Genomic DNA, 24,586 nt, shown 5'->3' on the forward strand with positions numbered 1-24,586 from the left:
AGCGTTGGGAGAAGCATTTCTCTTTCATTAGCCACGCTGTCCCTTCAGGCTTACAGAGCTCGTTCTATCCTCTCCTCTGCTTCCCCAACCCTCAGCCTTCCAACTCCCCACTCTCCCTCTATCTCGCTCTCCTCTTTTCTCATCTCCCTTTCCTTCCCTCTACATAGCATTATCACCTCCTCCTCCCTTTCCTCTGTTCTCAGCTCAGCCAATCAAAAGCCAGGAGGTGTGGCAACAAGAATCAGTCTGGCAGAGCTTGTTGAAAAGAAAGAGATGCTTTCCGACTCAGAGCAGCAGCACTCCTCAGTCTAGGGCTCAACCGATGTGCTGGTCTTGACAGTGAGTGATGACTGTGGCAGGGGCAGCTGAGGCTTAGCTGTGTGGCTCACAGAAAAAGGTGCAAATTGGATGTCTCTGATTTGGTAGCAGGTGCAGGCTCTTTATTGAAAGGAGAGTTGCCTTAAAGGGAAGAGTGATATTTTGTGTGGATTTTATTCTGCTTCTGCTGACTGCTCCGCCATATCTTATCATTATGACCTGGAGGCATGGGGGACACTGGCACCTTTGACTTTTTTCTCTTTCTGAAATCCCTTCAAGATATATGCTTAGTTTTGAAAAAAGTTTTGTTTGTTTTTGACTATTATCTCAAGCTGAATATACACTGTAGTGTTGTGGACTTTACATTATCATAGGGGCACCTTTGGACCCCAACTTGCAACCAACGTTTACTGACTTGGCTATAGGAGTGAGAGGACAATGCCTGGATTATCCTATAATAAGTGACTCTGTAACTTGCCAGTGGGAAGCTGCAAGTGAAAAAGGGACTGGAGGCTGTCGGTTGGCTGCTGGCTGCATTCCACCAGTTTGGCTGAAGACTGTAAGCGTCCTGACAACCTTCACTCGCTGGTAGGATACACGCACACCGAGAGAAACAGCAGGATCGCACTTCACATTCTGGGTGAGATATATGCTATTGCTTGCCTTGCTGCTATAATAATGAGTACTGTGCATTAGAGTGCCTGAATATTGACATTACAATTTGCACAGTGACCCGGCATGTGCCTCTATATATTGTTGTGTATTGTTTATAATGTTGGGTTGAGTTAGTAGTCTGATTGTGTTTTCATCCAAAGAGGTTATTCATTATCAACCTGTCATTTTTAAACTTCAGATGTTCGCTTAGTGTATTCTTAAATGATCTTCTTAAATTATTACTGTGTTGTTATGATGCTGAATTATTGGCTTGTTTAATTTGTATCCGTTTCTTGTTTGTCATTTTTAACAGTTCTTATTTAATGGGATTTCCCTTGTAGACTGTGATACAGGATGACTTTGATGTGTATAGGCAACTATAGGATTTGTGAATATGATGTTTTATACATGCTCCTCAGTGAATTTGCATTCAGTTCGTAAGCATCACTAACTAGGCTTACTCAGTCCAGAGCTCACACTGCCTGAGCCCTAGGGCACAGTACATTGGAGCTTGATCAGAGGACGGGGGGGGGATTGAAGACATCACTGCAACATCATTGGAGGTGTCATTAAAACTTGAGATGCTGGCCAGTGCTTTACACTTCCTGGCCAAGTGAAATATTTTCAGCAAGTCATTAAAAAAAAATGTTTACTAAAAAGCTTGAGAGATTTAACAAAACCACCCCACAGCCTTTGTTGTTCACTGCATGGGTTTGCCTCCTCACCGTGTGAGACTTCTGCCTGGGCATGGTAGAAGGAAAGGATGAGGCCGTGTGTAGGGCAGTGCTTCCTCCTAGTTATGGCCATGTGTCTCGATAAAAGGCCATGGGCAGCACTACCACAGTAGCAGGGAAGAAGTGGTCACTAGTATGAGCAATCAGTCTTTTGTTTCACATATGTTCATGAAACCTCTTTTCACAACGTGATTTTGGCAGACTAGAATCATGCTGACATTTCAATTGGAGGAGGGGATATTTAATGCCATTTTCCACCAAATATAAAGCAGCTTCCTTTTTATCTAATCCGTTGAGGAAAATGTGTAAGCTGCTTCAGTGTATTTTTTAAGATTAAGCTGTTGGTTCTGGGCAATTCGTATTTGAGGAGTGGATTCCTGGGGTTTGTTAAAAGTATCTGTAAACAGTGATGAATATGTCTGTCTACCTTGACTTTTACTTTTCACAAAGAAAGAGGTGGGAGATAGAGAACATACATATACTGTGATAAGATTCCATTTACTACATTGTGTCTCTGAGGGAGGTTGTGTCTGTTTTGTCCTCTATTTCCATCCTTCTTTTATTGGACATCAAATCAACATAAATATAAGGGGTTTGATCCATCCAGTAAGCAGCAACAACTAGTCAGCTTCTTTATTTAATTCCCTGTGGAGAGAGAGAGACTTTTGGTTGCTCACATCCCTCATTCTTCCAACAGTTGGGAAGGGAGAGGCAGGTTCCAGACATTTTTACTCCTATTTCTCACCTACAGAGGGAGCAGAGTACAACACATCATTTTAGATGATCTGCCTCCAGCAGTAAGCTATTCTTGAGCTCACCATTTTTGAAATATGCAGTCTGAGGCATGTTTAATGTGTGGTTGAACTATCTTAGAGACTTTTAGAGCAGGATGTGTGCAATGTTTATAAGTAAAAGTATTGATCTCATTATTGAACATCATCACAGGAGAGATTAATTCGACTTGACATCCAAACCATCCATTGATTTTCACTGTTACTGTCGGGGGATATTTAATCCCCTAAACCGTACAGGTTATAATGCAGAAATCTTGACCCAGTTTATTGTTTTTTTTACTTTGGTGAACCATGAAGCAAGTTATCTAACTACAGTTCTGTATGTAATTAGATGGGATAACATGCCATGTAGTGCTAGTGTGGATGTGAGTGAGCGTGCAGGTTTTAAATGTGTATCCTAGTGCTCCAAAATGTACAGTATGAACGTTTAGTCAGTAGTCAGGCTTAGTACAGTACATGCAGAGTAGCCTAGCACAGCTGTATTTACAGTTAAGCACGCTAATTTATTCGCTCTCTTTATTTTGTTTAACTTACTCATGCGTGCCGTGTAGAAAGCATGTATGTCAATCTGACTTCAGAACCGAGGACTCTAGAGTAGAATATATAGGTTTTTTTTTTCCCAAAGAGAAAAACAGTTTGTAGTGAAAGAAAGAAACTCGTGTGTGTTTTAATAATTTGAGGGTGAAAATGGTCGACAGGTTTTTGATCTCGGTCAATCAATGTTGGTTAATTATTAAAGCACTCAAGACAAAAAGAAATGCCAGGCTGAAATTTTCAACGACTGGAATATGCAATGGATACTGCATATTCTATCTACAGTAGTCTTTGAAAAATGTATTTTAAAAAATCCAAACAAGGTTGAAACTAAGGACAGTTTTGGGGGGGGGGGGTGAATTGGAAAAGGACATGAATCAGCACTCCATAACACAGGCTGCTTATAAAGGATCCCTTTGTAATTGGGCCGACAACTTGGATTTGGTCAACCATAAACCCAATGGTTGACCATTTCATAGGTGAGGCTCCTCAATAGAGCCCCCCGACTGCATCCAAAAGGCACCCTATTCCCTACAACATAGTGCACTACTTTTGACCACAGCCCTATGGACCCTGGTCGAAATCAGTGCACCATGTAGAGAATAAGGTGCCATTTGAGACGCAGCCATTGAGACATGACAGAAGGCTGGAATAATAGCACAATATGCTATATATACATAGCATGTTTCAGGGTCACTGAAGAGACTAAGCACCGTAGCCCCATAATAAGAATAGCCAGTCGAGGTGACTATACTGTATAAAGTCTAACACTGAGCAAGGCCTTGAAGTCAAGTTACAGTATGGTTCGTCCATTTACTCACGGAACTCCTCTCTGAATTCATATGTATATTCTTATACTGGGTGCACTCATTAAACACACTTCAGGAGTCAACAATCTGGTTTAAAAGAGGGGAAATTCCAGCCCAGAGGAATTGTCATGCATGTGGAAAATGGTAGTACCAATAATAGCGACAGTGTGATAACAAAGGACATGAACTTGTGTCTAGATTATGTAATAAAGCAGTACATTATGGGAGATGATGTGGAAGACCTTTGATCGTGTGAGGGTGGTAGTCCCCCATCCTTTAGTCAAACCCCTTGGTTTGCAAGGTTTTCTCTTCTTATTATGAATTACAAAATTGAAAGGAAAAGTTCTCAATGTTACTGCAACCAGCGGTAACTTTTTCAACAGTACATGACCATTTAAAAAAAATAAAAAATACAGTAGTTGTGGTATGATGTGTAGATCCAAGCACAGTGGATGTAGATCCTACACTTTAAACCCCAACACATTTTTAACTCAAATACTTCTAGTTGAACGCAAAGACAATGAAAGCCATTATTACTTAAAATGTATATGTTGGACTGACTCAAAACTAATGAGAAATCACAACTCTATTTAAACAAAAGTTATGATCACAAATGAACTTTTTTCCCAGCATGCTTAACTGCAGGTAGATTTGTAAAATGTGTTTTTATATGTTTTTGCATATACATTGAGTGATTGATTGATTAATCTTATGCTACAAAAGATACATAAAGTACATTTTTCTAAACTAATCCAAACTATTTTTGCACCTGTTACTGAACTGGTTGTTCTAGTTTAAATGGCTTAAGTAGTGTCCTCACACTTTTCCTAACCCTGGCTGTTATTATGAATTCAGGTTGTGGGTGAATACAAATGTAAACTGTTGGATATCTTAACTCTGTCTGGATTCCAATAGGAATTACACATGACTTTGCAAGCCAGCATAATGTTTTATTTTATTTGATTTCTTTACCTTTATTTAACTAGGCAAGTAAGTTAAGAACAAATTCTTATTTACAATGATAGCCTTCCCCAGCCAAACCTGGACCAATTGTGCCCTGCAAGACTCTCAACCACAGCTGGATGTGATACAGCCTGGAATCAAACCAGGGACTGTAGTGACACCTTTTGCACTGAGATTCAGTGCCTTAGACCGCTGAGCCACTCGGGGGCCCTCTTGCAGCTAGGGTTGCAAAATTCAGGTAGATTTCCCAGGTCTTCCTGGAATCCTGGATAGAAGATTCCTGGAAATCCTCCAATCATGATTTTCTGAAAATCTGGGAATTTTGGGAAAGTTACTGGAATTATGCAACCCTACTTGAAGGCCTGACGTGGCCTGTATAAACCATGAGTTTCAGGCCACTGTGTTAGGATAAAGCAAGGCCTCAAAACAAAGCCTTGTGAGATATGTAATGTATTGTGATTAAGAGTTTAATTATATTGATAACATTCAAACCTACAAACTCAATTGGTGAAGGCCACAGAACTGAGAATGAAATAATTCAGCAACCATGTCTCTGTCGCTAACAAAGAGTCATGTGTGGTAAGTGTACAATTCACTCAAAGGTAAGTCAAACTGGGAAATTATATTGGAGGCATGGCTTAGTGGGGGCATTACTCAAAATTGATCCCCTTGGGTCACAGTGACTATTGGTTTGAGTATTGACTACAAAACCTATTTAAGTAACTGTACTCAGATATATTAAGTACAACAGGTTTCCTCAAAAGTTTTGAATAATGACAGCACATTGGGGTTTACAGTGTAGTTTTAGTGGGTCCTAGTAGAACCTCTGCTGTTAGAGGAAAGAAAAGATGTCGACTGTAAACAGAAAACATTGCTGATAGAGATAGTGTCCTCCTGAAAACAACTGTTCAACTACCACCAATATTTTTGTTGTTGTCAGCCTTTAATGTTCAATGGTGAGGTTCACCATGAAATCCATTATCAAAACATGGAAACTCCACATTATCCCTGGTGAAAAGGGATTTATTGGAGTCAAGGATCAAAGGAGACCAGGCAGCATCCTACATTTATTTTAACTTTATTTAACTAGGCAAGTCAGCAATTGATTTGATTTGATTTACAATGACAGCCTACCAGGGGTTAGGTTCAGGGGCAGAACAACAGACTTCTATGTTGTCAGCTCTGGGATTCGATCCAGCAACCTTTCGGTTACTGGCCCATCACTCTAATCACTAGGCTACCTGCCGGTCCTTGTCAAAAGTAGTGCACTATATAGGGAATATGATGTCATTTGGGGCGTAGCCTTAGGCGGCAAATGGGATACAGTTGATTCATGCTGCAGCTGGGCACAGGTGGAAGTTCCACCAATCAGTCCCAACAGCAGGATTCTTTCACTGCATTTTAATTGAGCGCTGACAGTAGGCCAGCCATCAGAGACCACAAGCTGTAAGCCTTTACACTTGGTTGCAGGGTCTGCTGACACACAGATTAAATGTTTGCTCCCTGTGCCTCAACCCCCCAAAAAAAAAAAGGGATGACTTGATATTGATTGTCCAAGCCAGTGAGGAGGATCTGTTCCAAGCAGAATTAAATGTATTTAGTTACGATTTCCATGATATAATAATGAAGAACTGTGTAAGGGATTCTGAGTAAATGCTTGAAAGTATATGGACCAGAATGCTAGGTCCAAAAATGAATCTTCAGTATTTGACCTAGCCAGAATGTGGTTATTGTGTTCTTCTTTCTATAAGTGCAGTAATTTTCCCCATTGCAGTTTGAAGCAGGGGACAAGCCATTGTCATCCATTCTCACATGCAATATGACTGAGTGAGAGTCTAGAGAATTGGGCTGCCCTGCTCTAGGTATTAGGAATTGGAAGAGTACTACATCAACCCTCTGTGCTCCATTGGTCTCCACACATCAAGATGGATAGCTGTTGTTAGCCAAGCCACTGGCATTTCACTTGGGTCCAATGATAGTACACCAGATGGGAAAAGATGCCACTCATACATAATGTTCCCTGATAGAGTAGAGAAGTGGCTCTCGTCGGTCAACCAGTAGCACTTGGCAGCTTTGGAAATCTCCCATCAGGAATATTATTTAGCCAACACTTTCCCTTTTTAATCTCTAGCGGCAGTTGGTGTGAAAATGATGCAGAATCCTCCGCTCTCTCCACTGGCTTCCAGTTGAAGCTCGCATCCGCTACAAGACTATGGTGCTTGCCTACGGAGCTGTGAGGGGAACGGCACCTCAGTACCTCCAGGCTCTGATCAGGCCCTACACCCAAACAAGGGCGCTGCGTTCATCCACCTCTGGCTTGCTCGCCTCCCTACCACTGAGGAAGTACAGTTCCCGCTCAGCCCAGTCAAAACTGTTCGCTGCTCTGGCTCCCCAATGGTGGAACACACTCCCTCACGACGCCAGGACAGCGGAGTCAATCACCACCTTCCGGAGATACCTGAAACCCCACCTCTTTAAGGAATACCTAGGATAGGATAAAGTAATCCTTCTCACCCCCCTTAAAAGATTTAGATGCACTATTGTAAAGTGGCTGTTCCACTGGATGTCATAAGGTGAATGCACCAATTTGTAAGTCGCTCTGGATAAGAGCGTCTGCTAAATGACTTAAATGTAAATGTAAATGAATGGATTGTTTTCACGATCTCCCGGATCCATTGGTACCAAGGGAAGGCTTGAATATTTGACACATGCTGTGGTTAGATTAGGATTTGCATGCTCTTGGAAAATTGGGGAGTTGAAATAAGATGCCGTGTTGTGTATTATAGACCTCGCGAGGCACTGTGTCACTGATGACACAGTTTGTAGCGAATTATAATGGGTGAGAGAACACATTATACACAATTAGATGTATATATTATCTTATAACCATTTTTTTCCGTGCCAAGAAACCTCTTTGATTGGGCACACATTCTTCTTACACCTGTCTCAAAGAATTGATATTTACTGATAGCTTTTTTTAGTACACTTTGACAATGTTTGCATTAACAATAGCTGAATTGAAATTGTACAGTCATCAATGTATTTAACACAGGGATAAGACAAACATAAAAATATACGCCACAGTTTTAGATAAGCCCTGCACCACAAAGTTAACAAAATCCTGGATTGAACATTGAAATGTGTTACGCCTCCAGAACACGAGGTGAGGAAGATCTTTGGAGGATATACCCTTGGTCTTTGTTTTCATGAATTATACATTGTGCAGGGAGAGACCAGTAGATACGCTCTTCCTCTTCCTTTCACTTCTTGATGCTGACTGCTTTTTCCAGTCCTTAGACTTGGCTTCACTATTGGGATTAGATAGATTGTCATCACTGTCACTTGCTTATCTATTTCTTCCCTCTTGAATCAAAGCTTAGCCAGACGTGTGATGCTCTCAAGCAGAGCCGGCCCCAGGCATAAGCGACATAAGCGCAGTGGTGTATATTCATAGATGCCAAGTGAAGCCAGGCTTCACTAAAATAATTGACCATGAAAACATTGGGCACACCCAAAAAAAGTTTCAAGGGAAACCAGCTTGGATTTTTGCGTCACTCCTATCAAATCGCAATGAGAGCATACGTAATTGACAGAAACACATTGAATTGTTGCATCTTGTGGTGTAGCTAAAAATGTCTCTTTCCTAAATTAGCCATGGATGGAGATAGAGATTTAGATTTGTTGTTTTACTTAATTATCCGTACTGGCCAATGATTCTAACAACGATTCTGATCCTAACGTTAATTCATACTTTGTTGTACCCCTGGCCTGAGATGGAAGTTCAATATGTAGCTGGATGTAGAAGGCTAATGTTAACTAGCTAAACTTGCCCGTGAATGGAAGTTAGACTAGCGAGCAAGCACTTTAGCCAGGTAGCCTAGGACAACAAAAAATAAAAGCATGTACTGTCTCATTTCGTCAACATGAAAGAGATGAGGATGGCATTGCTCTACAAGTAGGGTGAGTCAACATGTTTTTCTTCTTGCAGGAACACCCACACACGTGCACACAAAAATCAGAACCAAGGACAGCTACAGCGTATTCAGCTTACGTTGATTGGACTATTAGACTAAGCAGAGGTGATTTGATGATGTTGAAGTGTTGAAGTTGAAATGGTGCTGGAACATTGGATGTAGCTCCTGTTTTCTTGCGAACTGAGGTAATTCTCTGTGGTTCTAAATCAATAGTTGTTTACTGATCTGAAAATGTTAGAAACATTAACTTGCTTGACCATGCTGTAGGCCATGTAACTGTCTGTTACATGCAACATGCTGTTTAATTTTGATTTGTGTAACACTTTTTTGGTTACTACATGAATCCATATGTGTTATTTCATAGTTTTGATGTCTTCACTATTATTCTACAATGTAGAAAATTATAAAAATAAAGAAAACCCCTTGAATGAGTACTTGTGTCCAAACTTTTGACTGGTACTGTAGGTGTGGGGGGTTGGCTTTCATAAGCGGTCGATTACCAGATTGCTCGGGGTCCATCCAATGATAAAACATTGACAACTAATCAAACCTCGTTCTATTGATCCATTATTGGTTCTAGGTGCGCAAGGCTGCTTGGAAATGAGAGAAGGCAGAGCTCACTGTAAGATGGCCAGAATAACTGGCAAACAGCGCATGAGAAGGCTATATTGTCATGCTATATTGCCCTATCTGTTAACACCCATGCATCCTGATAAAATACACACTATGACTGGCCTGCTAATGTGCCTAATAGCCTTTTCGTGGAGAGAAGCAGGTTTGCTCTTGCTAATTGCTGAATGTAAAATAGGCCTATGCCAAATTAACTGTTAGGGAAAATTAAAGAGAGAGAGTATGTTGGTGTAATCACTTTGGCCAGTGATGATAAGATTGTTGCACTGATGCATTGCAAACGGTTGCACAGGACAGACAGAGAGATGAGCACAGCGAAAAAGAAAGATTCAAACAAATTGATAATCATTCGAAAAATAGAAATCACTTGCAGACTATGTGAGCAACTAGTCAAGCAATGACAGGATATAAAAGATATGCAGGCTAAGCAGCGTTTGTACTTGAATTGCTACATTTAAAATATGAGTTTCTATATTATTTTTCATTACATGTAGGCTACATTCAAGTATTATTTGCAGTTGTCACTATGACAATGAACACACCCTGAAGCACTGAATGGTATATGTTACCACCTCATTAATAGGCCTACAGTGTGCAGTTGGATGCATTGATCAGTTGATTGACAGGTGTACTACAGAACGATAAACAATAAACGTTCTGCTGGTGGATGCTCGCCAACGTTCATAGTTAAGGATCATTTATCGTTATAGTTATTGTCCTTGGTATGGATGGCCCTTAAGAATAGTAGAATACACCAGGTGCAATTTTGAAATTTGGTTGTGCTTCAGCAGTTTTCTCTGGTTATGACATTCACTCAATTAGCTGACAATTAGCCATGTCAATTTCTTGATTGGTAGTTAGCCTAGTCAGCTATCTAAACTTGTAGTAATCATTGCCAAATACAGACTGGGCATGCAGAGCACGTTCCCAAGGACCCTGACTTCCAGGGATCCACCATTCAATTTGTTACAAAATTCCTCTGCCCCCTGGTCAAAATGTGTAAAATGGCAGGAAATTAACTTAACTTTTTTATGTATCTCACCACTGTCAAGAGGGGGGCCGACAACCACATTTCGCTTAGGGCCCTCAAAAAGATGGCCCTGCTCTCAAGATTAACAGTAGGCAGCTATAGAAATCCTTGACCCATTAGATGTCCTTCGCCTGAGCTGTCTGTGCTGCTCCTTAGCCATTCAGAAAATCTTGCCTATCTCAAGCCTTTGGAAGGCTTTCGCTACCAGATGGTGAAGCATTTGTTCAAACTTTACATCTTCCTTATATAAATAAAAAGGTTGTGTACACTCACTTTCGCTTGACAGACATTCATTTACTCACAGAATACTGGATATCCATTGCCCTCATTCTACCCATTCAAACTTATTGCGTTACTTGTCAATCATGCAAATTCATGGTTCCGCTTCCCTCGTCGTTTCTGACATTCCTAAAAGTCCACATAAGATTTATTCAGCCTTTTTTTCATGCCAATGATAGCAAGTGACACACCGGGAGAAAAGTTTCCCTCTGAGAGATGGAGCAGTGAGGTGACAGAGCGATTTCATGTCTAAATATAGGATCCCTGTCTTTGCACATATTTCATTCAGACAGCCCAGGGCCCGGTTTCCCAAAAGTATCTTAAGGCTATGTTCATCGTTAGAACCTTAAGAGCATCATTAAATCTCTGAGCTGTTTCCCAAAACCACCGTTCTTAACATTTCACTTGAAAACACCTGAAATCGAATGCTTCATCCACATTAACCATAAGCACTCCATTAAGTTGCGCCGGATGCCATTCAATTGAATGGGGACCCTCCACAATAGAGTGAAATCGCAACGCCCCCTTGCGGTTGATGGCTCTGTTGCGAGACGAATGCCGCATACTTCGAATTTTTCCAAACTCAGTGTATTCTTCAGTCTGGCCCAATGAGCTATAATAAGAACTGGAGACTGCGTACAAGTTGTCCGACTGTTGTTTTCAAGGTAATCTAGCCGTTTCATGGACAGTCTATCTACTCTGAGTGCATAAAACATTATGACCTGCTCTTTCCATGACAGACTGACCAGGTGAATCCAGGTGAAAGCTTTGATCCCTTATTGATGTAACTTCTTAAATCCACATCAACAAGTGTAGATGAAGGGGAGGAGAATGGTATTGAGACATTTGAGACATGGATTGTGTATGTGTGCCATTCAGAGGTTGAATGGGCAAGAAAAAATATTTAAGTGCCTTTCAAAGGGGTATGATAGTAGGTGCCAGGAGCACCGGTTTGAGTGTGTCAAGAACCGCAACTCTGCTGTGTTTTTCACGATCAACAATTTCCCATGTGTATCAAGAATGGTCCACCACCCAAAGGACATCCAGACAACTTGACACAACTGTGGAAAGCATTGGAGTCAACACAGGGCCAGCATCCATGTGGAACACTTTCGAAACGATGTAGTCCATGCCCCGATGAATTGAGGCTGGTCTGAGGACTAAAGGGAGTGCAACTCAATATTAGGAAGGTGTTCCTAATGTTTTGTACACTCAGTGTATATCCGGGTTGCATCCAGTTTATACAGATTTGTATTGCCATTTTAGCTAACCATAGCTATTTTCCTAACTTTAACCTAATTATCCTAACCTTCTACATTCCTAACCTGCTTCCTAAGCTCTCCTAACCTGCTACAAAAAGTCAAATCTGACGTTAATTTGTCAAAAGATGGATCCCTTCTAGCCATGACCCTTGGTCCAGTCAGTCTGTCGAAGAACAGGAAGTTACTAAACCACAAAAGAAGATTATTGTTGCCTCCCATTTTAGTTTATTGTGATTGAAATGCCGTTTGTTTTTGATTACAATTATTATTATTATTATTATTATTGCTAGCTACAGTATAGTTCTGCGCTGTAAGATAGCTTGACTTGCTAGAAAGCTATAAAAACAAGTTGAGGGAAAAGTATGCTTCTCCTGTCTTGAATAATAAGGTCGTATTTCGCAATCTCCCAAAATAAATGCGATCTCTGACAAGAGACAAGGCTCTCCTCCATATTGACTTGCATTGTGAAACCCTATCCTATGCTCTCCGTCCAGTAGTGGAACTTAATGAAATAACGGCATAATGAAATACTGTACGTCACGATGTAAACGGGGCATAAGCCTGCCTCAGATGAGCTAAGTGCATCATTAGATGATTTTTTTGCCCTCCCACCTCAGTTTATACACAGAAGATCTCTGCTAAACATGGTTTCTCTCTCTCTATGACCACGGTAACTTCAGAACAAAGTTGACTACAAATACAAAGTTGCCAATGTCTTTGCAATTGATACAAACAAGCGAAGAATAAAAATATGCTTCAAATGAAAACCGAGATGACTGCGTTAAAATATAGACAGTAAGCAATAGGCCTATTTCAATCATATTGAAATACATTTCATGTTCAACCAATTGAATTATTTTTTTGCTACTTGTAAGCTACTGTCTGTAATTTGTCTCAACATATTTCATGATGTGTAACCTAACATGTGCGCAATAATGTGGCAAATTGGTGATTTTGTGCATCTTTATTGGGTAAGCATTTGAATAAGTCATCAGTATTGTGAAATAATTACAATGTTAAGGAAAGATTTGAATGGAAAAAACTTTTTTGAAAATCCTATCAGCATCGACACATGCTTCAATGACTCACTTAGCGACCACCCAGCATGGTGTTTTGGGAAAAGCATGTTACACATCTTCGGCCATTGTAGGAAAGATGCATTATTAAAACACTGGTAAGACTAAGTTCTATCGTTATCGGGAAAGGGAAGTGGTCTATGTGAGAATTGACTCATCCTGTTGGAGTCTGTAGTTTCTTTCATCTCAGGGGTTCAAAAGGCTTTGCGCCTTTTTTTCACATCTTTACTATTCCTTCTGTGCAGTGGTTTGCTAAATGACTCATGTTTCCTCTCTCGCAATACCTACAGGCGTAAATCAGCCACAGCAGGATTAAGCTGAATGTGAGCGAGATTAAATAGCTTTGGCAAATGTCTTCCCATACAAGGCCTCTGTTTAGCCTCTGTTTGGGCTAAATCCGGTCCTGTCTTGGTATTTTGCTCTCCCATTTAAAAGAAGTGAAGGCGTGTAAGTCAACAACTGGCTAACTTGCATATGGGCAGGGCAGAGATGAGTCAATTAAGTAGTTGGTTCGGTTCAGTAATATTTCTATAATCTTTTATTCTGTCTCCGGAAAAAAAAATCAAAAATTAAAATCAATCGGACATATTTCTGAACCGTGTATGCATTTTGTAAGCACTAATGTCCAATGAGCTGTGAGGACAAGCCCTCATATAGCCTCATAGTCACAGCGTTGAATGAGAAAATATCCTTTTGAGCTGGGCAGAAGAATAAAAGCCCTGTAACATAAAATGCACCCCCCAAAATTGAATGTGTAGGTGAACCACCGTGTTGTTGCGAGATTTTAAATACTCATGAATGCTGAAAGGTCAAACCATTGTGTGCAATTAGTCCGGATAGAAAGGTCATTGAGATACTTAGATTCTGATAAGGCTGGGACCATAATGGCTTCTTGTTTCTCTTATTATCGAAGGTAATAATACAGACTGCCAGCCCTTTTGTTCTTGCTCCAGTGGAAAGACACACTCTGTAATCACTCTTTGTGCATTTCCAGAGAGGAGGGTATAAGACAGGTTAAGTATGTTAATGAATGGGAGGACGCGTTGTGAATTATGATTTGTCTGTCTCGGTCTCAGCTGTGGGATGAGAAATTGTTCATTTGATCGCTGTTTAATGAAAGGAGATGGCAAAACAATAGTCTCACTGACAAACAAGTTTGGGTCAGAGACATTTGTAGTGTCCAATGATAAACAAGGATATCAATCCAATGTTTACCTTTCTTCTATTAGTTATGTCACTTACCTGCCCTTATTAACTTCCTCTCTGTCTGTTTGGGTGACAGTGGTGTCAGTGGTGTGAGAGGCTGAAGGACTATGTAACAGGCAGCAACAAACAGGGAGGGGTTCTTGTCTAACATCAGGGAGCCAACGTCAACGTCAAGGCATTAGATGCATGTAATGTCTTTAGCTCAATGAGTTCAAACCCTGGTTGGCAACTCCTATATCCCGCAAGGGCAAACCCTGCAGAATCTGTGAAGGACATGCTGCTATCATCTGTGGATTAAGATGCATGTTAAGTTAATGACTGCCCTATACCTGCTATTGACTCAGAGTGACCTACATAATAAGTGGAAAGGTGAAGCAAAACCAAGTGGAAAAGTGAAGCAAAACCAATACTAAATGCCAATACATCTTTACTACACACATGCTGTTTGGGTATAAACTGTATGCATTGACCCGACACTCATTCTTACAGAGCATTACCGAATACAGTACATCGTATCTGCAGTCTCACTCTTGCAAACTGTAACAGAGTCTAAAGCAGGGGTTTATTCATTAGCACAAACTGGTTCAAATTGCAGCCAAACATTTTGCAATGGAAAAAAATCAGGTAAGTCGCTCCCTGTTTTGGCCCCTATGCTTCTGTTTGGGGTCTAGTGAATACACCCCAAGAAAACACATAATCCTATTTATTTTATCCAAAAGAACCTCAACTGGACGAGGCAGAAGCCAGTCATGCATCCATAGTGCTTTAGTTACTGTACGTCGTGCAGGGCTGTGGCTCGTGTTCTGTGAGGGAGATGGATGCAGTGTTCCAGTATTGAGGTATGGACTTCTCCCTAGCCCCAGGGAACACTGTCAGTAGAGGATCTTCCTCATTGCCCCTCCCGGTCAATTCCTTCACTTGCTACTACTACTGCTGAACATGCTCTTTCACTTTACATAATTAAAGACCCTCACTTCAATCCCCATTAAGGCGTATACAATTAATTCAAGAGTGTTCCTGAAGGAACTCCAACAGCAATTTAGCCAAGGGGGGAGGGGTCTAGTTCTCATGGTGCTGGCTGTAATCATGTTCAATTAATAAATCAAAAGACTTGGCTAATTCTTAAAAGTGGAATTGAGGGGCGGTGGATTAAATGAGGAAGAGAATAGCAATGCTCTTTTGTGTGTTTTTCTTTGCTACTAGTTAGCATCTGCTGTCCTTGGCTTTAAAGTAGCTCTACTCACCCTGGCATGTGTAATTTAAGAGAAGCTGTTTTCTACCCTGAGACAGACCGGCAAAAATGCTGAAATGTAAGTCTGGGAGGCAGTCCACCAAGTGTGAACTGAATGTATTAAAGATATGCCAGATTGTCGCCTCAGTTTTTTGTTGATTAGAGAGGGAAAACAATGCATAATACTCATGAAATACAATCCACTTTCACATGTTGGAACGTGTTTGCATAATGTGAAGTTTGAATTTTCATCCACTTATGGTAATAGAAATGATCATAAATGTAGCGCTACCATTTCAGCAGACCACACAGTCTTGCTTCAGAGTGGTTGTGTGTTTTGAACGTTGCATAGAGAGATAGAGGTTAACGGCCTTATATTATAAAACATGTCCCATCATTCACTGCTATATCCTAACACATCCGACGAGTTGTGTTATGTCCACAGTGTGTTGTAAAAAACAAGTTCAAATCCAAAAGACAAGGTGAGATATATCAATACAGTACTGCACAAGCCTCATCCATTAAAGTCAGTGCTGTGCCTACCTTGGTTGAATCATCTTAAAGGCGTGGCAATGCAGGTTTGGTCTGAAGATAAGTGAGGGATCACCAGATACACTCTGAGCGATGCATTGATTTGAATACCGGTATGTTCATTTTTGTTACATTTAATTGAATCAAATTGAATTTGTCAATCTACTGTATTGAAGTCGTGCACTTCGGATTGTGCACTTTTTTTTTACAGTGTAGTAGGAAAAAAACGGATTCATCAAATTTTGAGATGAGCTCTATGTGAGACATTATTGTAAAACGATAGTTCAACACTAAATTGCAAGTCATTAACTATTTCTATTGTGCTGTGTCAGCAAGCCACCCTGGAAATGCTCCCTGGTGGCCCTGCTACATTGCAAATGCCCATCTTGACTCGACACTTATATCAACTACACACACGATCGAGTTCATGGCAATATATTCTACTTTGTACAGTGATGTGCGTGCTTCCATTTTTGGAATAAAATCTGCTACACTAAATGTATTTTCTCAGACAGAGAAGACTGTATTTGCTCTAATTTAGCTGGTAACAAAATATTTTGGGGTGAAAATGTATTGGCTGTTCATATTCACTGTGTTACATTTGACATGTATTATGGACTGCATCATTCTGCCCCAAAATAAAGGGCTCCTTTGAAGATATTCTCAAATGTGGCCTCCATTATATCTTTATCAATCTACATAGTTTTATTTTGATTTCCTCTAAAGTGGGAGAGGTAACAAGGCTACATTTGTTAGATTGTGCAGTGAACATGGGCAGTCCATCAGATCACAAATGCGTGCCTTCGTGTGAGTCCATTTAAAGGATGTCATTAGGCATGTAGGCATATTAAGTGCACATGGCAGGACATTGCCACTTTCACTGAGGAGGGAAGTGAATGAATAGAGGCCTGAGTTGAACTTGCAAAGCTGAAAGGTCAGAAAATGCCTGTAGATACTGGGTCTTTACTTATACTGAGGCAGCAGCATTTTTGTTATCTCTTGATGAAAAAAGATTCTCGACTTTACAATCCTGAAAGTTAATATCCACTGTAGGCCTGTGGGGCAGTGGTACATCGGCAATAGGAGCGTGATGAATTTTGCCAATGTCAAATTAGACCGATGCAATTATCTTCTGGAAAGTGTTGACAGAGCTGCCATAGCAAACCAGAAAATGGAACACTAACCTGTTCCAGTGTCTGGAACTATTTTGGTCAGACAGAGTGGGTTTGAGACACTATTGAGTCTGGCCTGTCAAAACTGAATTCAATAGCACAGTCACACAAACTGAGGAAGGAACAACATTTGGTCAATTATGGCCGGATGAATGTTGACGTGCACACAATAAGAGGTGTTGCTGCCGCGCTTATGCAACTTTGGCCCCTTGTTGAGCTTTAGGCAGAGATAGAGAGCGTGAGAGAGAGCGTGAGAGAAACAGAGACAGAGAGAGAGAGAGAGAGAGGTGTTTGTTTTTAGGTGCTGCAGTCTCCAGGGGATGGCTGGTTTGTAGAGAGAGGCACATGAGAGGAGTTGGCATGGTAGCCTTGCCGTTGGCCCTGAGGTGAGCACTGAACGCGTCGGTGGGTCGGACCTCCCCTGGGCTGGAGACTTGGATCAGTCCTGCCCTGGCGTATTGATCTCTCACCATTATACATCTTAAAAATATTCCCTTAGAATTATAGGTGGGGAGTTATTTTCATCATATACATCCAGACTAGGGTTTCCTGATGTACAGTACAATACCATTCCTTGCAAGTACAAGCAACTGGAAAATATCAACAAACTTTCAAGTTCATATACATTTTAATCCTCCGAGCTCTGCCCACTGGCATCAAGCAGACTACCAAACAGACTACCAAAAAGGAGATCCCAGCAGACAGTGTGGGAGGGACGTCACATACTGAAGATACACTCTGCATTTTATGAAAACAAGTCTTAGGCCAATATGATGAAATAAAAGGAAACAGATGTGTTTCTCTTGGATTATTGTTAATACAAATCATCTCTATTTTGTACGGCATTTTAGCAGGGTCGTTTTGGCATATCGGAACAATCAAACATTATATTGCATGATATTACTTTTATCTTCATTAGTGTTTATTGACAGAGTTTTATTTTTTTATTTTTTTATTTCACCTTTATTTAACCAGGTAGGCTAGTTGAGAACAAGTTCTCATTTGCAACTGCGACCTGGCCAAGATAAAGCATAGCAGTGTGAACAGACAACACAGAGTTACACATGGAGTAAACAATTAACAAGTCAATAACACAAGTAGAAAAAAGGGGAGTCTATATACAATGTGTGCAAAAGGCATGAGGAGGTAGGCGAATAATTACAATTTTGCAGATTAACACTGGAGTGATAAATGATCAGATGGTCATTTACAGGTAGAGATATTGGTGTGCAAAAGAGCAGAAAAGTAAATAAATAAAAACAGTGTGGGGATGAGGTAGGTGAAAATGGGTGGGCTATTTACCAATAGACTATGTACAGCTGCAGCGATCGGTTAGCTGCTCAGATAGCTGATGTTTGAAGTTGGTGAGGGAGATGAAAGTCTCCAACTTCAGCGATTCAGCGAACTGAGGTGTTGGCTTTAGGGATGATCAGTGAGATACACCTGCTGGAGCGCGTGTTACGGATGGGTGTTGCCATCGTGACCAGTGAACTGAGATAAGGCGGAGCTTTACCTAGCATGGACTTGTAGATGACCTGGAGCCAGTGGGTCTGGCAACGAATATGTAGTGAGGGCCAGCCGACTAGAGCATACAAGTCGCAGTGGTGGGTGGTATAAGGTGCTTTAGTGACAAAACGGATGGCACTGTGATAAACTGCATCCAGTTTGCTGAGTAGAGTGTTGGAAGCAATTTTGTAGATGACATCGCCGAAGTCGAGGATCGGTAGGATAGTCAGTTTTACTAGGGTAAGCTTGGCGGCGTGAGTGAAGGAGGCTTTGTTGCGGAATAGAAAGCCGACTCTTGATTTGATTTTCGATTGGAGATGTTTGATATGAGTCTGGGAGGAGAGTTTGCAGTCGAGCCAGACACCTAGGTACTTATAGATGTCCACATATTCAAGGTCGGAACCATCCAGGGTGGTGATGCTAGTCGGGCATGCGGGTGCAGGCAGCGATCGGTTGAAAAGCATGCATTTGGTTTTACCAGCGTTTAAGAGCAGTTGGAGGCCACGGAAGGAGTGTTGTATGGCATTGAAGCTCGTTTGGAGGTCAGATAGCACAGTGTCCAATGACGGGCCAAAAGTATATAGAATGGTGTCGTCTGCGTAGAGGTGGATCAGGGAATCGCCCGCAGCAAGAGCAACATCATTGATATATACAGAGAAAAGAGTCGGCCCGAAAATTGAACCCTGTGGCACCCCCATAGAGGCTGCCAGAGGACCGGACAGCATGCCCTCCGATTTGACACACTGAACTCTGCCTGCAAAGTAATTGGTGAACCAGGCAAGGCAGTCATCCGAAAAACCGAGTCTACTGAGTCAGCTGATTTATACGGGTCCAGGTTTTGCAGCTCTTTCAGAACATCTGCTATCTGGATTTGGGTAAAGGAGAACCTGGAGAGGCTTGGGCGAGGAGCTGCGGGGAGGGCGGAGCTGTTGGCCGAGGTTGGAGTAGCCAGGCGGAAGGCATGGCCAGCCATTGAGAAATGCTTGTTGAAGTTTTCGATAATCATGGATTTATCGGTGGTGACCGTGTTACCTAGCCTCAGTGCAGTGGGCAGCTGGGAGGAGGTGCTCTTGTTCTCCATGGACTTCACAGTGTCCCAGAACTTTTTGGAGTTGGAGCTACAGGATGCAAACTTCTGACTGAAGAAGCTGGCCTTAGCTTTCCTGACTGACTGCTTATATTGGTTCCTGACTTCCCTGAACAGTTGCATATCGCGGGGACTATTTGATGCTATTGCAGTCCGCCACAGGATGTTTTTGTGCTGGTTGAGGGCAGTCAGGTCTGGAGTGAACCAAGGGCTGTATCTGTTCTTAGTTCTGCATTTTTTGAACGGAGCATGCTTATCTAAAATGGTGAGGAAGTTACTTTTAAAGAATGACCAGGCATCCTCAACTGACGGGATGAGGTCAATGTCCTTCCAGGATACCCGGGCCAGGTCGATTAGAAAGGCCTGCTCACAGAAGTGTTTTAGGGAGCGTTTGACAGTGATGAGGGGTGGTCGTTTGACTGCGGCTCCGTAGCGGATACAGGCAATGAGGCAGTGATCGCTGAGATCCTGGTTGAAGACAGCGGAGGTGTATTTGGAGGGCCAGTTGGTCAGGATGACGTCTATGAGGGTGCCCTTGCTTACAGAGTTGGGGTTGTACCTGGTGGGTTCCTTGATGATTTGTGTGAGATGGAGGGCATCTAGCTTAGATTGTAGGACTGCCGGGGTGTTAAGCATATCCCAGTTTAGGTCACCTAACAGAACAAACTCTGAAGCTAGATGGGGGGCGATCAATTCACAAATGGTGTCCAGGGCACAGCTGGGAGCTGAGGGGGGTCGGTAGCAGGCGGCAACAGTGAGAGACTTTTTTCTGGAAAGAGTAATTTTCAAAATTAGTAGTTCGAACTGTTTGGGTATGGACCTGGAAAGTATGACATTACTTTGCAGGCTATCTCTGCAGTAGACTGCAACTCCTCCCCCTTTAGCAGTTCTATCTTGACGGAAGATGTTATAGTTGGGTATGGAAATCTCTGAATTTTTGGTGGCCTTCCTGAGCCAGGATTCAGACACGGCAAGGACATCAGGGTTAGCAGAGTGTGCTAAAGCAGTGAGTAAAACAAACTTAGGGAGGAGGCTTCTGATGTTGACATGCATGAAACCAAGGCTTTTTCGATCACAGAAGTCAACAAATGAGGGTGCCTGGGGACATGCAGGGCCTGGGTTTACCTACACATAACCCGCGGAACAGAGAAGGAGTAGTATGAGGGTGCGGCTAAAGGCTATCAAAACTGGTCGCCTCGAGCGTTGGGGACAGAGAATAAGAGGAGCAGGTTTCTGGGCATGGTAGAATATATTCAGGGCATAATGCGCAGACAGAGGTATGGTGGGGTGCGGGTACAGCGGAGGTAAGCCCAGGCACTGGGTGATGATGAGAGAGGTTGTATCTCTGGACATGCTGGTTGTAATGGGTGAGGTCACCGCATGTGTGGGAGGTGGGACAAAGGAGGTATCAGGGGTATAAAGAGTGGAACTAGGGGGTCCATTGTGAACTAAAACAATGATAACTAACCTGAGCAACAGTATACAAGGCATATTGACATTTGAGAGAGACATACAGCGAGGCATACAGTAATCACAGGTAGCTAGAACAGTAGGTGAGACAACAACAGCTAATCAGCTAGCACAACAACAGCAGGTAAAATGGCGTTGACTAGGCAACGGGGCCGACAGATAAAACAAACAAGCAGAATGGAGTACCGTGATTAATGGACAGTCCAGCGTGCATCAGCTATGTAGCCAAGTGATCAGTGTCCAGGGGGCAGCGGTGGATGGGGCACGGAAGCTGGACTGGCGAGTGTTATCCAGGTTAAAAAACGAACAATGACTAAATAGCTTGTAGCTAGTTAGCTGGTTAGCTTCTGGAGGTTCTTGAGTGTGTTCTAAAAATGAAAAATAATAGCGATTCCGTATCACATTGGGTGAGGCAGGTTTCTGGAAGGTATAAACAAATAAAAAATCGGAAAGAGATAGAAAGTACATATGGGTCCAGTGAGTGTTTGGGATGCGGCGATGCAGACGGTTAGCAGGCCTGTGCTAACAAGCTAACAGTTAGCAGGCCGGGGTAAACAAGGTAGCAGTTAGCGGACCAGGGCTAAACAAGCTAACAGTTAGCAGGCCGAATTAGCAAGCAATAAGATAGCAAGAGCGAGAGAGTTAGCCTTTGGGGGACGTCACGATGAGGTGAGTCTGTTTATTCCTCTTCATGCGGTGACATCGATAGACCGGTCGTGGGCCCGGGTATTGTAGCCCAGGAGTATGCTACGGTGGTAAGCACAGGTGCTCTGGCCGAGCTAGCTTCAAGCTAAGTGGGTGGAAACGCTATCCAGGAGTAATCATCCGGGGTTGCGGTTTAGCTAGATAGCTAGTTTGCGGTGGGAATCTGGGGATAAAAAATAAATAGGTCCGTTATGCTCTGGTTAGCGTCGCGTTGTTCGAACTGGCGAGAGCTTTCCGAGCTAAAGGTTAGCTGATGACTGGTTAGCTGAAGACCGCTAGCATAGCTGGTGGTTAGCTGGCTAGCTTCAGTTGAGGGGTTCCGGTTCCGAAGTAAATATAAATACTTTAGGAAAAAGTAGCTACATTGGGTGAGGCGGGTTGCAGGAGAGTATTTGGAAGCTTAGGTTTAGCAAAATGTTTTTAAAGATATGTAAAAACGAAAAAGAAACGATATATACAAGGGACACGATACGGCACGATACGACAGGACGACTTACTGCTACGCCATCTTGGAATCACCCAGTATGGGGAGCAGGTGTGCGCAAATATGATTGCCAGATGTGCATAATGTGGGTTGCCAGGACCGATGGTTAGTAGACCATCCTGCAGAAAAAAAGTAATTCATCTAAAAACCACTAGGACAAGACCTGTTGCAGTCTGCTCATATTATTCAAGAGTGAAAAAACACACAACCACTTTAAACATCACTCAGATAAAGACAAATTGTTGAATAACTATAGCAATTCTAATGAGCCCCAGGAAAATGCATTCAGTCCTGGAAAACATACTTCTACAAACTCTCATCTTCTCTAAAGCGCTGTGTTGGGAATATCTATGATGAAATACCCTGCTTCTCTGATGTGAAGCAGGGTAGATTCCCTCCCTTTTTATTTAGATGCAGAAACATCCCACTGGGGAAAATAAATAAATAAATCTGATGACGTAGAATCAAGGTGGAAAACCGATTGAGTTTCACCAAACTTTTAACCTAAATCCAATGACATGGTGAAATTTTTTATTTATTTCAAGATTATTTCACATTTGTTGACATCGCAACCAAACGCAACCAAACTTAAATCAAAACTAGACATTGAAATTACATCTGTTCCCAGTGGGATTTGACTTTTTACATGGAGAGTTTGGCGCCATTTATCCTCACACAGGCTCTAATACAGGGGTCACCAGTTACCAGTTACATTCAGCCGTGAGCCGATCTTTCATTGAGCGGATGGTCGGAGGGCCGGAGCATACTTATAAATCATTTGTACACTGCAAATTGACAGCGAGAATCCCAAACAGATATAGTATTTGACAAACACAAAATAATTTCAAACCTTGATTCCATTGGTATACTATCGCATATACCTCTTTGTTTATGCGTGGGAATATTTGGGAATAGATTTCCTAAGTTAAAACCACTTTGAGCTGATTTCCTTGTGATTTTGCAGAAATTATTTTCATTAATTGATTAATACACATTTTTTTTTTTGCTCTGAAAACCTGGGGGGCCAAATAAAATGACCCCTGGGCTGCCTATTGGGGAGCCCTGCTCTAATACTGTAGATCCCACCTGTCTATGGCTGTAGTCTCTAGCTGACGATCACTTCCCTAAAAGAAAGCACTACTTTCCCCTCTCTAAAACATGCTCGGAAGGATATGAGTCTCCTTTACTCCAGAAGTATCACGAGATATGTCTGATTAAAATTCAGGACACCAACCTGACCATAAAAGTATTAGCAGGATGTGTCCACAGGAGAGATGGAATCAGTAACTACACATTGGCATCATCAGATGCTGTAGTTCCCTTGCTCCATGTCTGTTGGAACATAAACAGTAACACTGTCTGCAGAATTGTGAAGATGATAAGAGATGATAAGCAGATCTCTGGGCTCCATATTTTGCATGAATTCCAAGGTTGAGAATGAGATAGCAGACCCGAGAGATATTTTATGTAGTGCATGCTGCTCACACAGTCTACAGCAGCAGGGGTGGGTGAGCATGCAAGCTGGGGGCAAGAATTACATCAACTTCACAAACACCTCACTCTCAACTCAACAGTTTTGAAGCATGATAAACAACCTTGGTAACAGAGCAAAATCAAAAATACATAAACTCTGTACTTACATGACATCAGCTTGAAAAGCAAAACAATGTATATGACTATATACTGTAACTATCCCTCACAGCGAAAATATTAGCCAAAATAATTTATATGATACAGTACAGTAGCTCTAATCAACAGTTACCTCTGGATTTAGATTGCTTCAGATTTTAAAAATCAGTAAAATCATCTGGTATTGTTAAACTGATTCATGGTTATGGATTTATTGAAAAGAGGAACGCCTTAAATTATTTCTGCATTCGCTATCTCTCTAACGCATACGTGACACACACAAACACGCACACACACAAAGAAGAGCCAGCCAGGAAAGACTTTCTGCTTTTGTGTTACATTTTTTTATTGGTCTTCTGTTAACCTTTCAAACCTCCCCTATGTTCCCATTCAGACTCAGCAAGACTGGAGTGCAAAGTTGCGTGGAGAGTTTTACAAAGGTTCAAAAGGGGTTTTCAAGAAATGTAAGGCAATGAATTCCGGTTTGCTTTCTTCTCTGAAGTTGTCT

General features: G+C 41.9%; 1 protein-coding gene across 1 annotated transcript in view; it reads left to right on the forward strand.

Moving 5' to 3' along the window:
- Positions 1 to 294: 294 nt before the first annotated feature.
- Positions 295 to 24,586, forward strand: part of LOC118402119 (BMP/retinoic acid-inducible neural-specific protein 3-like) — a 102,484-nt gene continuing 78,192 nt past the window's right edge. The window contains exon 1 of the mRNA XM_035800043.2: positions 295 to 958. The gene's annotated coding sequence lies outside the window, so the exon portion shown is untranslated. The remainder of the gene's footprint in view (positions 959 to 24,586) is intronic.

The sequence above is a fragment of the Oncorhynchus keta genome, chromosome 23 (genome assembly GCF_023373465.1).
Source record: "Oncorhynchus keta strain PuntledgeMale-10-30-2019 chromosome 23, Oket_V2, whole genome shotgun sequence".
NCBI lineage: Eukaryota > Metazoa > Chordata > Actinopteri > Salmoniformes > Salmonidae > Oncorhynchus > Oncorhynchus keta.